This window comes from Channa argus, chromosome 9, assembly GCF_033026475.1.
Source record: "Channa argus isolate prfri chromosome 9, Channa argus male v1.0, whole genome shotgun sequence".
Lineage (NCBI taxonomy): Eukaryota > Metazoa > Chordata > Actinopteri > Anabantiformes > Channidae > Channa > Channa argus.
Window position 1 is genome coordinate 27,077,698 of NC_090205.1, and position 14,004 is coordinate 27,091,701.

Here is a 14,004-nt window from a genome sequence, read left to right on the forward strand (position 1 = left end):
TAAGAATTACCCACAGAGGTCTTGACCCAGGCAGCAATGACAACAAATAGTAGGTAGACTAGGAATGTGTTGAATACTTGACATAAAGAGTCTAATCGGAGCTAATTTTTATCATTTATTGTTATGTGTCATAATGTTAAGACGTTGGACTTTATTTACTTGATTTGTTTAATGGCTTCTGTGTTCAGTTGGTTATTCTAAGGTTTGATTCAAGTGTTAAACAATATTAACTGTGCATTTTTTATAATAAATTTTTTTATGAAAACACTGTATAAAAAATTGCTAACCAACACACAAACACATAATTGCTAAATTAGGTTAAAATATAAGGCTCCAAGTGATACTAAATTAGGAGCCATTAGGTAGCTGTCGGGACCTCCCATCACTGCTACAAACACTACTGGTGCACAAACAATATGCAAGTCAACCAAACTATTAATTCAAACGTTATTTGTATGAGACAGTATGAAAGCTGCTATATCAACAACAAAGTGCCTTACAGATGAGGCCTGGTGCCTCAATGGATAGAGCATCGGGTTAGGATGCAGAAGGCCACGGGATTGAATCCCGCCCGGCCAGGTGTAGCCCCGCCCATCCACCAAGCTGTTTGAAAGCTGTTTATTTTACAGATGATTGATAAGACAACAAATGTTAAAAATGTGACTAATACACTGAACACACAACAAAACAAACAAAACAGGAGAAAAATTAAAACACACATTGTGAACAAAAGAGACAATGACAAAGTGATAAGTGTTGGGTTCTAACAACCACAACAGCGCTGGTTACACCTGGAGATACAGTTCAACAACGGTGAAATAACAAAACGAGTCGACTTTTGTCGACACATGGTGTCACTAATGACATCATCAGTGCATAGACACATCACAAACATACATTACACACAGTTGGAAACAATTAACAAACCCTAACAATAAGAGATAATTAATTAAATACATAAGCAAATATTACAAAAACAATAAAACCACTGAATAAACAGCATGGAACAGATCCAAAGTAGTTTGTAAGTTTATTGTAGGTTTAAAACATGGACACTTTTAGCTGCAAGGCCCCGGAACATTCACGAACATGACTGGGAGAGAGACTAAAGCACCTTGTTGAGCCTGCTGTCATTACAACGCAGGAAAGACAATGGATGGATGGACAATAGGGGGGTGGGCAACAGTTGCTGTGGCTTCCCCTGAACAGTTAAGCTGTCTCTGATGGCACATTTTGAAGTCACAAGAAATTCCTCCTTCATGCTCAGATCTCTTCTCTTTTCTTTCCCAAATCAACCTTATCTCCCCTCTTTGTCATCCACCGTGTATCCTCTCATTATTCCACCATAATATACAATCCAGTCGTCCGCCATCCTGTTTGTGATTAGCACCGCATCCCGGCTCTCCCCTCATGTGTGCGCGCATTAGACACCTTATCATCAGCCAATCATACGGATCAGTGCAGATGATCCGGCTGGGCCGCAAGGCAAGAAAAGCAAGCTATTGTTTTTGGACTCGCTCCTCATTTCTCTATCTCCAACCACAATGGACCAAACCTGTCACTAAGGCTTTCGGTCTTTGAGCCCAAAGAGCTAATTCATCCATTTATATGTATGTATGCAAAACCCCATCCACTCTCCCATTAAAACAATGCAAATGAAATTGAGTCGCTTTGTTAATTTGTCTCTTTCATCATCCCCAAAAGCCTCATATAGACCTGGATGAGAACATTTGTGCTTTAGTCATGCACCACTGAATTTTAGGAAATAACCAAAATACTGATAAACGTGACTAAAAAACTCTTGACAGAGAGAAGTGACAAGTACAGCCAGAAATGGATCGGCTTAAAAAAAATGAATAATGTGACCTTGAAACCTGGACAACTAAATTGATTTTAGTCATGTGGAAAAGATTCTAAAACACAAATGTGACCGGGTGACGCTGACATCTCTAATGAGAGCGATGAGATCTTTTAAAACACAATGACTTCAATTATGAGTTTTTCCAACCTGTATCAACACCTGGAATTTTCCACTGTGACCTAATTAGGACATTGATTCAACACAATTTAACATTATGCAGTGTGTTAGTGTGCATGACAGAGCAGTAATAGAGATTTGCCTTATAATTTAACGATAACTGTATTTTTAAGGCCCTTAGCAGGACAGACACGAGGTACAGTCAAAAGTTAGTACCCCCCTATTTTTTACAAAAATAAAACCAAGCATTTCCCCCTCTACAACAGCTACATATGATTTATTACAAAACTATCTATTACAAATGTTTCTTTATTAAAGTAATTTTTCATTAATATCTTAAGCACAATGCAAAGTTTTGCACTTTTTTATTTTTATATACACTCCTTGACTTTTTTGATTTTTGATTGACATTTTTTGTAGTAGCCAAATATGCAACGTTATTGTGTTAAGTTTAGAGTTATATTTGCATGCCAATAACAATAGCGATTAAAAATATCGCAAAGCAATATAATCAAGCAGAAATAATTGAAATTCACCGATTGGTTTCTCAGAACTTTACAATAAAACTAAATACCTGTGCACTGCTACTAGGGCTCTTCTGTGAGTGTTAATGTGGAAAGGTGCAGTTCATGCCTCCTGTGAAGTATGGAACATATTTTTACTTTAAATAAGGTCTGTCAAGTTATTATAAAAAATCATTTATTTGATTACATGCTCTGTGATTAATGTGATTAAATTAACCTGATATATCAATTTTTGCTGTAACTTTTCTGAAAAAAAATTCAATTCAAATACATTTTGGCAGATGAGTGAATCAGTAAATAATTAAAATAGACATTAAAGTTCAGCATTTTGATTTCAGAATCAGAAAATTCTAATTTGCAATTATGGCATTAACAGTCATATAATTTATCTAATATGCTAAGAAAAAAAATTCAAAATCGCATCAGCATTTCATACGTTTTTCAAACACCACAGAACATTCCTTTTTTCCACATAAGGCTCCATCTGTGTCAAATCAACATATTTGACACAGATGGAGCCTTTTCCTGACACAACCCTCACCAATCTTCAACAGACCTGGGACCAGCACTCAGATGTGTGCTGCCTGCTCAGCCTCAGCAGCAGGGGATGGGTAGTTTAGGGGTTTCAGTGAAAGGGGTAGTTGGGCTGTGAACCACTGACCCTACAGTCACCAGGTGGCCAATATACTGAGCCCCCAGAATGTGTGATTAATCAGTTTTTAATTTTTAACTTGCTATTTTGTATGTGATTAATTATTAAAAATCTTAAAATTGATTAAATAAAGTGACATACTGTAGCTTTAGAAAGTGCTGATGTGTCTAACGTTTATTTATACAATCTCTATAAAAATCTGAACTTTAATTGTTGGCAGTTGAACCTGGATTGCACATGTTCTAGGGGCTTTCCAATGAAAAGCAACATGTGCTACACTGACTACTCTGTTCAGTGCAGAATAGGTAGTTTTCAAAACATCTAGCTGTATAGTCACTATATGTGAAACATCTTTTGTAATAATAAAATATGTGAATGAAAACTATAATTCTCATTACTTCAGTAAAACTTTAATAGGTCTGTAGGAGCTATACTCCACCTGACCTGCCTACCTTTGTACCTAAATGTGTTTCTGGGGTCCAGCTTCCTGCCAGAGTCTCTTTAGACTTGTCAAATCCTGGAATTCAGACATAGCTGGTTCTCAAAATTTTGATTTTCATGCCTGACTAGATTGTTCACTCCTACTGGCCCTGGGGTTATTATACAGCGTGCAGTGGTCAAAGTTTAACTAAACTGAACTTTGAACTCTGTGTGCACGAGGTTGCCAAGCGGTGCAATGTGCAGCTGGTGTATTTTGCCCGCTGGACACAACAAGTTGGAAATATTAGGTTTCAAAGCGCAGCGTGTTATTTCTGAAATCCTCACCTGTGTGAGTACAGACATACGAGTTCTAACAAAGTCCCCTTTTACTTGCTTTTACATCACGGCTGCCCTTCCTTCCTTTCCTGTGTACTTTTAGGTTGTTGCTTCTTGCACTTGGTTTACCCTGAATAAATTGGAGGTATAGTAAGATGCTGCTCAAAGGAGGCCAGGCACCAATCAACAATGGATTATTGATTAGCTTTGATCTATATTGTTTGTTGAATCCATTTTGCTCCAACCACCACAAATGGAAAACATTGTTTTGATGTTTTTTTGTCTCCCACCAATAAGAGAATGGCTCTGTGGTGCTGAACTGGAGTAAGAAGGTCAATCCACTTTTTGAAATGAGGGGAATTTGAGGCTACACGAAGCTGATTGGTGGGGTTGTGGTTCCAAAAGAATTCGTTTTCTCTTCATGCATGAGGTTTGGAACAGTGAAGGGCTGACTTTACAGTGCAATCCAAGCACAAGGTGTGATCAGTGGTCAGTGGTCTGTTCAATGAATGGGAATCAAAAACTGCACATTTCCACGTTCAGATACATTTTGGAGCATATTTCTGCCAAAGTTTTTAGCAAAAAAGTTATATACTCAAAGCAAGAGACAGCTGTTTACAGCTCGGCTAAGCTAAATTAAGTAAGTGTCACTCAGCTCAAGTTTTATATTTATTGGACAGATATAAGTGTGGTTTTGATTTCTGCATGTCACTCTCAGCAAGAAAGTAAAAGCTACATGATTTCAAAAATATCAAACCATCCCCTTAGGATCTTTTTAAGTATAGCTTAAAAATACACTTTTATTTCAATTGCAACCATTGGTCAAAACTGAAGTCAAACTGACAAAACTCTTCACACAGTCAGCAAAACAGAAGTCCGTGTGAAGCAAACTGTGAATCACCAAAATGTATGAACTCAGACACCATCCCATGCAAAACACTATACTTTTGCAGCACATTTTTCAAATGCTTACATACTTTGTTCAAAACAGTTAGAAACACAATCAAAACAGAATTATGGGAAAAAAAACATGGATTTCTGCTGCAGCCACATTGAAATCTATAGAAAATCATATCAAAAATATTGCAGAGTGCAGTCTACAGCTGAAAACCTACTGACGTGACCTGTGTTTGGCTCATTAGCAAGCAGATAAGGGGGAACGTGGGAAAGAACTGTCGATATGTCCAGGCAAGAGTGGTTCAATAAACAGAATAAATGGTAAATGTTCTGCACTTATGTAGCGCTTTTCTACCTATTGGCACTCAAAGCACTTTACACTGCTTCTTATTCACCCATTCACACTCACAATCACATTCATACACCCATGGGGCAGCTGCTATGCAGCTGGCCAACCTTCACCGGGAGCAAATAAGTTGGGGTTCAGTGTCTTGCGCAAGGACGCTTCAACATGTGACCGAAGGATCCAGGGATTGAACCAACAACTGTTAGATTGGTGGACAACCGCTCTACCTTCCTGCTCCACAGTCGCATAAACATATATAGCAATGCATAATGTGCCTTGATGTAGATTTACTTTATTTTAGATGGTAATAGAAATGGAGGTAGGTCCAACTCCACACATATCGATTTTGTAGAAGTCGGATTCAACCTGGCAAAAACACAGGAATGAAGAAATGTCAATGGGCAGTGGACGACTATGGATGTGCCAGGCCAGAGAGGAAGCAAACATTAGAACGTGTGCAGCCCTCTCCAATGATCCATTGCTATTTGTACAAACCACTCACTGGTCCCTACAACACAGAGAGGCATTAGCCTCTCTTGGATGACCTGCATAATCAACTTGTGTCAGTCAAGGGGAGAGGTCAAAGGGCAAGGAAGACAATATTGGTAGTTGTATGGCCTAATGTAAATGGTAAATGGTCGGAAATTATATAGCGCTTTTCTACCTATTGGCACTCACAGCACTTTACACTGCTTCTTATTCACCCATTCACAATCACACACTCACTCATACACCGATGGGGGAGCTGCTATGCAGCGCATGTGTGTGTGGCAAACGCTCAGAGCAATTCAGTTGGGGTTCAGTGTCTTGCTCAAGGACACTTCGACATGTGAACGGAGGAGCCGGGGACTGAACAACAACAACTGCAATTGGTGTACAACCGCTCTGCCTTCATGCACCACAGTCGCAATGTGACATTCCACCACTCTGCTGCAGTCACTGACTGGTTTGCTGCATATCCCAACATTTTTCTTACCTCCATACTCGCCCTTCCTGAACCCTATAGAAGAGTTTTTGACCACTCTCTACATGACCAGCTGTCCTTACTGGATGCTATGCATATTTCTCCTGAAGTCTGCCAGGGTTGGAATTGACAATGTAAAAGATTCTTCCCAAGATGCAATTGCCAGAGAAAACATAAGATGTGATGTTGACACAAACATGTGGCCAAATGCAGAAGAGAGGGTGTGAGTGTTTTGGATGCAGACTGTGTAAAGAGTGTTGAAAAAATGGTTTCAGTGTTGACCAGTGCTTGTTACCAATTAAAAAACTGTAACGGCATCACATGGTCACATTGCAAAGCCCCAAAGGAGTTGAAATCAAAGAGTAAAAACTTACATGGAGATTATGTGGCCAGTAATTTCAGCATAAGTGCAACTGTTTGGTTTCTAGGGTATTCATTAAACTGTCAGGTGGTCCAGCCATGTCTGTTCCATGCTGCTTGCACGTAAAAAAAAACAGAAAAAAAGACAACAAAATAAGCTGCTAATAATGTTAAAACGTGTTGGTATCTAGCTTTGCCTTGCGAGGAGTAAAGCAAAGACTGAGCTGTGTGTGTGTGTGTGTGTGTTTGCGCACACATGTTTTGGGGGCTGAGTCTCACCGTTGCAGCAGCAGCAGTGAACTTCAAACGATGCAGTGGCTCCTCAGGGGTCCAATATGGTGAGGACTGACATCCTTCTAATGATGCTGGTGTGACTCTGGTAACAAAGCTAGTTGAGCAGTTCAAGAGAAGGCTAGTCCCATGACAACAGGATGACTGACAGCCCCCGGGTCATCGTGGGCAGCAGGAGGGAGGGACACCTGCACTGATGCACCCCTTGATTTAGTGTCAGTGAGCTTGATTGACACGTGATGGTGACATGACGTTAGTTCTGCTCTTTTTAACCATCCATCTCAGAAAAGATCGTGTTTCTCAGAAGCACAATAGCATTAGATTGCTTCAGTGTTATAATATCGTTGAAGCAGAAATTGTACCCAATTATCAGCTTGTCTGTTATTACATGAACACATCACATCACAAATGCAGCACATAGTTTTTTTCCTTTTTACCCAAACAACATTTTATGGAACTTTAAGCAATTAGTTTTTCTTCATGTCAAAGGTAGGCAACCAGTTCTTATTCCCACGCCATCAAATGCAGACGCTTTGTCAAGACCTGTTGGAGGATTTTATAATAACGCTAGTGACTGCCAAAACCACTTTCTTATATGTAAATATTGATTTCCAGATTGCAAATACATGAATACTGGACCCATCAATTAAATGTTACTAGACAAAATAGTGACTTCAAACTATTTGCCTACTTTTAAGCAAAACCATAATTAGTGTTATCCAGTTATTGTAAAGTTAAATGGTAAATGTTCTGCACTTATACAGCACTTATCTACCTATTGGCACTTAAAGCACTTTACACTGCTTCTTATTCACCCATTCACACACTCACACACTGATGGGGGAGCTGCTATGCAGCTGGCCAACGCTCACCAGGAGCAACCAAGTTGGGGTTCAGTGTCTGGCTCAAGGACACTTCAACATGTGACCAGAGGAGCCGGGGATTGAACCAACAACTGTGAGATTGGTGGACAACCGCTCTACCTTCCTGCACCACAGTCACCCACGTGATGCCCACCATAGCACATGGTTCCTATTGTACTGGAAGCGTATCTACTCTGAAATAAGAGCTAAAAAAAAGACAGTTGTAAGCAAAATGAAAATGTTCCTTCGGCCTGAAAACGACAGAAGTGTAATTGTGGCTGTAGCGTAGTTGCATAGGAATGTAATTTTTAGAACCAAAGGTCAGCAACAGAAGCTGCAAACAGCCCCTATAGATATTGTAAAACAAGTTCCATATCGAGTAGTTGTAGGTCATATTTTAGTTGCAAATTGGCCTTTTCAGTTATAACTAATCATGTGGCCCTGGTCTTCAAAACTCAGCCAGTGAAGGGTTTTTATCAGCATATATTTCAGTTGTGTATTTTACTGATAGATGCTTCTTTATACCTGAGTGAGTCAGGATAAAAAACGTAATGCACGTCCTCTACTAGTAACACCTGATAACACTTAATAGCCGTGTAACACTATACAAATAATCACCAAAAGCAAATACTTCATCATCTTGCAGTCACTGGGGAGTGGTCCTTTAAGAAGAGTGTCACCATTTGACACACTGAAATGTCACCGAGGAGCTGAAACATAGATGCAAGAAGGATGATGATTTTGGGTTATGCTATTATAAAGAGAAAATTCACACATGAGCTACAGAGGGTAGGGAGGTAAAGCCGGTTACAGAGGAACGGTGAAGGGATTAAGTGATTTTAAAGCTGCTTCTTTTGTTCCTTTTTTTAACCTTTCATTCATCCACACAAAGAGAGGGGTGGAGCTGGGTGTCTGGATTGTCTGCACCATACCATATCAGAGCACCAGACGAGGGAGGCTCTCCGTGCAGGGAATGGAAACACATTTTTGAGACGTGTGTGTACACATGCGGTTGGGCTGCTCTCTGATTAGCCGAAGGTGTTGGCTGTATTTACATACCTCTGCGGCATGTCAACAAGGTCACCGCCCAAAAGTTCATGACTAAGAACAGCAGTCTTTGTTATGGTCCAACACATGATACTAAAACCAAAACTGTGTATGTATGGACTATAGTGATTCATGCACATCATCAGGACACTCCGACAACTAAAACGTACTTTCATACCTTTGTGAACTAACCTTAACCTCAGCTAAACTCTTTTTTTGCCATGGGATCATCTTCTGTAAATAGATTGATAGTCAAATTTCCCTATAGACAACAATTATCACAAAAGTCCAGTAATTGAGAGCAGCTTAAACCATCAGACCAGAAAAGTTGAAAGTCTTGACTCAACTAAGCATTTCTATCACAATTAGGATGAGGGTGGACCCAAGTGAGGAGACCGTGAGAGGGACTGAACTAACAAAAAGCGTTCATTGATAAGAACTTAATGGCAAACAGAAATAGCTCGTAGCAGGAAGGTACAAAGAAACAGACTAACACAAACTATCCACTTGACAGAACACTAGGGAAGTTAACTTAAAGAAAACAAGATGCCAAACAGAACTAACGTCGACAACGGGAGTGATACATAGTCAACCAAAATAATCACTACAAAAGGATCAGGAATAAAATAAGGATGTGAAACATAAACCTAAATGAACACATGGGAAAAGGCTAAAGAAACTAATAAACAGAAAAACCAAATGAAATAGGACACGGAGGTAAAACGTAAACTACTAAACCTGAATGAACACGCGGGAAACGGCTAAGAAACTAATAAACAGAAGCCGATACACAGGAGTCCGGATTTCTGCGATCAGGTAAACCAAGAGTTCAGAGCTTTAGCTGGGACTGAGATGATGAGGATCTGGCAGCGAAGTGTGGGGAAGGCTGGACCTAAATACTGAGGGGAACAGGGGCAAACAGTGAAGAGGGATAACGAAAGTTAAAGCTAAAGAACAGGACTAGGAACAGGAAGTGGGGAGGGACAGTCTCAGTCCCAGCTGGGCAGGTACAAGGTTGAATTTATAAAGCAGGGTCCACCCTGTACAGGTCTCCAGTCTATGTGAGGGCCAACACAGAGAGACATACACAGACAGACAACCATTCACACACATCTTTACACCTATGGGCAATTTAACGTTACTAATTATTTCGATTCAAACTGACTACAGCTATTCTTCCACATTTCTCCTACAGCAGGTTTAGGGGGAAAAGTTCAGATGTAATTCAGCTCCAAATAAACAAAAAGAGTGTGATTTACTTTTTAGGAGACGAAGGAAAGAGAACTGTGAAAAGCAGTGTTTCTCTGGATAAGCATTCCTCTACGACTGCTACTTGTTTTCTCTCTTTTTGGACTCATTTGTCATTGTGTATATTAACTGGCTTTAAATTGCATATGTCTCCTGTGCTGCCTGTTTGAAGATTAAGAACTACCATGTCGATGGATGAGTCACACAACAGGAATCAGGAGTTTCTGTGTGGATTATGGTCTTATTGTGAGAAGCTGATGCACCCTGATGACTTATTTGTTTACTCCCTCCATATATCAGAAACCAGGGTGACATTCCATACTCATCACACAAGTGTACTCATGACTGCGTAATTCATTCACTTAACCGAGCTTACCTGTGCGGATGAGTCCGTTGTTTGGCTCACGTTTCCCTCTGATTACCCACAAATGCTGCAGAGGAAATCACTGGTGATGGAAGAATTTTTTGTAATCGCACAGTATTTTGAAGTTGTGATGCTGATATGTGTTTCTCATAGACACCACAGTACACCAACAGGTTTATGTTCAAAGCAGCCTCTACAAAAATGTTATCTGACTCCAACTACTCCAAGTGAAGTCCCAGCGGCTATCTTCTGACCGAGAGCATAATCACTGTTGACACAGGGGCCTCCTGGGCATTTCAGACACTGGCCCTCTGCCTCTGAACAATGTTAAATTACAGACATGTGGAGAGAAAAACTGACAACTTCCTGTTGATAAACTCTTCAGCCTCCTCAAAATGAAAAACCTATTAAATACCCGCAACGCCTCGCCGCCTCCCTCCACAGTCCAAGCCATGAAAGCGAGGGAGATAAAATGGAAACGTTAAATAGGAAAAACATCAGAAAGTTTTCTTCCCTCCCTCCCTCCCACCTTCTCCCTCCTTTTCCTCATCAAAGTGTGTGAGTGAGATGCAAGGAGATGACAGACCACTAAGAGAGAGCAAGTGATGGGGAGGCTTACAGTTTGTTTTCTCTTTTTGCATCCGGCTTTTTTTTTTTTTTTCTATCTTGGCTTCTCAGGCAAATTTATTTATTTATTTTTTGGATAAACAGAAGAGCTGAGCTCCAGTGCCGTGAAGATATTTTCATTTTCGGCTGCTGCCTCATAAACAGAGAGCTGGGGAAGACAATGTGGTTAGGAATGATGAATATATAGCCAGTGGCTTTAATATCTTTAATACTTACTGTGGCAGAGAATAGAACACTATATTGGGTAATGATGAGAAGGAAGAAAAAACATGGTGGGTACTTTTCACCTCTAAGGTTTTGGTTTCCATTAGGATTTTTACAGCTGGTTTGCACGTAATGTTTTCCTTAACACCAACAAACCTTTATACAGGCAGGGTATCTTAGTTTTGAGGCACTTGATGTGACGTACTGGGCTAACAGAAGGAATGTCCACTTAACTCTATCCTCTCATGTATTAAGTGAAGTAGATGAGTAGAAGTGAAGCAACTTCCAGGTGAGGATGTGAACAATGGCGTTACATAAAAAGAGAGGAGGCCTCTCAGTTAATCGACTCTGAATCATAAACAATAAAAAAAAAAAAGAAAAGAAATGTTGTTTTTACCAAGAACTCTCGACTGTGATCACTGCTGGCAGTATGGTCGATTCTCAAAACTTGATAGATCACTTCAAAAGTTAAATTACATGAGAAACTCATTAAGAATAGTTTGTGTAAAGTGGGCCAGACTATTTGGGAATTCGGACAGTCAGCGTGGAGGATGTAGCTCAGTCTTGAAACTAGCGTGAATAAGCACGTTAACAACATTTCTATCTTTTTTTTTTTAGATGCACAGTTCAGATGTGTTGTTAAAAACAACTGTTTCCCCCAAACTGGTTTTTCTATCATGTTGTGTCTTTTGCATGCGCTGACCCCCCTCTGAAATCATCCATGAGATGTTTCTGTGACTAGGACAATTTCCCGCTGTGTGTTCCAGACATCGTCCGGAGCTCGTGTGTAAAAGAGGCTTTAATTATTCAGTAAAACATTTATGTATGTTACAGAATAAAGTCAGGTAGTTTAGTATGGGACAAAACTGGTAACAACTTTTGTTCTGTTCAAAATAATCACACAAGACATAGTGTTAAATAAGTGAGCTTTAAAGGTCGCAGCATGCAAATTTTGAAACCATCCACCGTGGTCAGGTCAGCTGTTTCCTCCTGTTTCTGGTCTTGATGCTAATTAAGCTGCTGGCTGCAGCTTCACAGTTATCACAGAGGCCTGTTAAGCTCAATCTGCTCATCTATCGAAAAGGCAAATTTCCCCAAATGCCAAATGATTTTATTGTGGCCAAGGTATGTTTGATACAACAGTGTGAATCATTTAGTGTCAGTTGTCAGAGACGTGTATCAGGAAGTGGTTTAAGATTTTGTCCGGTAAAGCCAACGGGCACTTTGGCATGTGTATGATACAGTCACTTTACACCGGTTGTATTTATTGCAGAACTTCTTGTTTCTGTTATTTTGTTGGCACGTGGCTCAAGGTTCAGTTTATTCATCCATGAAATCAGGGAAATTACAGTGCTCCTATCCTAATCAACCACAGCTGATTACAGCCATGGGCAGTAAATAGGAGAGTGGCCTGGCATGATGTTCGAGGTTAAAACCAAAGAATACTTATTAAAAAGACACCAAAATACTTTCTAGTCACAATATAAGAAGCCTCTGTTGAAATCTTTATAAATTCAACCTTGTAGCAAGGTTATAATCTTAAATTTCGAAAGCAGATAAACACCCCACTGACCTAGTGTTGATGCTAAAATAAAGCTGAGGATCTGACCACCTTAATCTGGACTTGGACAAGGAATTTGGATAACTGGCTGGTTGGCTGTAACAGCTATAATCTTGCCTGTTGCTTGATACCCTGGCCCGCAGGCTTCTTGGCTGCACAGACAGTGCTGGTGGGCTATATGAGCTGATGTGGTGTCTGGCTCCCTGCTACCGATCGGCTATAGTAGATGGGATGTCTGGCTCGCTGTGGCTCTCTCTTTGCCTGGCTGGAATTCTGGCAGGTTCCAATTCTGACTCAGTGGCAGCATGGCTGGTTATACAGGCTAGTTGCCTGGATATACTGGCCGTCAAAATAAAACGACTGACTCATCGGCTTACTTACAATTTGGCTATATGCTGGTTCTGATTCAGACAGCCACCACCTTCCCACTAATGAGAAACAGAATTCCTTAATCACAGCCTTTGTATTGTTACAACAAAGAGCGGGTCACCCAACACACAGCAGACACACCTTTACAGCTCAGCGTCTTCGATACCATGTTAATCACCTGTGTTGCACAATACGTGGCCACCACCATCTGCTTCCATGGTCTAAAGTTGTTTGTCATTGTTTGGTCTGAGCCTTTTGTTGTAATCTTGATGTTATCACGGTCGGGCTTTTCACTTCAGGAACTTACTGTACCTACCCAGAAGTGAACCTCCCCCATTCAGGTTGTTCTTTTATGTCCACTGTCCTTGGTCTACTTTGGAGACAGGTTCTATCAACACCCCTTTAGGAGAGTATTAATACCATGTCTTGTTGACTAGTCCAGTACGCCAAGACAGTTCAACCATCACAAACTCAATGGTTTGCCATTGTTAGCATTATATAACAGCACATTATGAAAAGTACTGCATTCACAAATAGACCTTGTTCACAGATTGACATTTGCCAGTATATGTGTGTACTGAGATGCTAATAAGACAGAAGTGCTAAAATAAACAATATACTTCCTCAGCTTTAACAATTGCTAATGCATATAGCAGCCATCTTGGATTTTGATCTAGGTTGAGGAGGGTGAAGTTCCTCTCACATTGGGAGTCAGAAGTCCAATTTCAGGGAGTTCATAAATCAAGGTCCAGAAACATTGTCTCGGGGGATAAAAAATTCAAACCACATGACAAGCAGATCTACGACTTCAAATTTGTATTCAATTTAAACTGGTAGATGCTTTAAATGTAATTTAAGAGCATCAATTCAACCGAGTTACTGATAAAAACAGCATGTAAACACTACTGTAATGTAAACTTGATGCTGTTGATAACATGAAAGTCTAGCCTAGA